This window comes from Martes martes, assembly GCF_963455335.1.
Source record: "Martes martes genome assembly, chromosome: 7".
NCBI classification, from domain to species: Eukaryota; Metazoa; Chordata; class Mammalia; order Carnivora; family Mustelidae; genus Martes; species Martes martes.
In genome coordinates, this window is record NC_137894.1 from 98,297,562 (window position 1) to 98,299,253 (window position 1,692).

Genomic DNA, 1,692 nt, shown 5'->3' on the forward strand with positions numbered 1-1,692 from the left:
AAATAAAATCATGAATGAAAGAGGAGAGATCACAACCAACACCAAAGAAATACAAACAATTATAAGAACATACTACGAGCAACTCTATGGCAACAAATTTGACAACCTGGAAGAAATGGATACATTTCTAGAGATGTATAAACTACCACAACTGAACCAGGAAGAAATAGATAACCTGAACAGACCCATAACCAGTAAGGAGATTGAAACAGTCATCAAAAATCTCCAAACAAACAAAAGTCCAGGACCAGACGGCTTCCCAGGGGAATTCTACCAAACATTTAAAGAAGAATTAATTCCTATTCTCCTGAAACTGTTCCAAAAAATAGAAATGGAAGGAAAACTTCCAAACTCATTCTATGAGGCCAGCATCACCTTGATCCCAAAACCAGACAAGGATCCCACCAAAAAAGAGAATTACAGACCAATATCCTTGATGAACACAGATGCGAAAATTCTCACCAAAATACTGGCCAATAGGATCCAACAGTACATTAAAAGGATTATTCACCACGACCAAGTGGGATTTATTCCAGGGCTGCAAGGTTGGTTCAACATCCGCAAATCCATCAATGTGATACAATACATTAATAAAAGAAAGAGTAAGAACCATATGATACTCTCAATAGATGCTGAAAAAGCATTTGACAAAGTGCAGCATCCCTTCCTGATTAAAACTCTTCAAAGTGTAGGGATAGAAGGCACATACCTCAACATTATCAAAGCCATCTATGAAAAACCCACCGCAAATATCATTCTCAATGGAGAAAAACTGAAAGCTTTTCCGCTAAGGTCAGGAACACGGCAGGGATGTCCGTTATCACCACTGCTGTTCAACATAGTACTAGAAGTCCTAGCCTCAGCAATCAGACAACAAAAAGAAATTAAAGGCATCCAAATCGGCAAAGAAGAAGTCAAACTATCACTCTTTGCAGATGATATGATACTATATGTGGAAAACCCAAAAGGCTCCACTCCAAAACTGCTAGAACTTATACAGGAATTCAGTAAAGTGTCAGGATATAAAGTCAATGCACAGAAATCAGTCGCATTTCTTTACACTAACAACAAGACAGAAGAAAGAGAAATTGAGGAGTCAGTCCCATTTACAATCGTACCCAAAACCATAAGATACCTAGGAATAAATCTAACCAAAGAGGCAAAGAATCTATACTCAGAAAACTATAAAGTACTCATGAAAGAAATTGAGGAAGACACAAAGAAATGGAAAAATATTCCATGCTCATGGATTGGAAGAACAAATATTGTGAAAATGTCTATTTTACCTAAAGCAATCTACACATTTAATGCAATCCCTATCAAAATCCCATCCATTTTTTTTAAAGAAATAGAACAAATAATCCTAAAATTTATATGGAACCAGAAAAGACCTCGAATAGCCAAAGGAATATTGAAAAAGAAAGCCAAAGTCGGTGGTATCACAATTCCAGACTTCAAGCTCTATTACAAAGCTGTCATCATCAAGACAGTATGGTACTGGCACAAAAACAGACATATAGACCAATGGAACAGAATAGAGAGCCCAGAAATAGACCCTCAACTCTATGGTCAACTAATCTTCGACAAAGCAGGAAAGAATATCCAATGGAAAAAAGACAGCCTCTTCAACAAATGGTGCTGGGAAAATTGGACAGCCACATGCAGAAAAATGAAATTGGACTATTTCCTTAC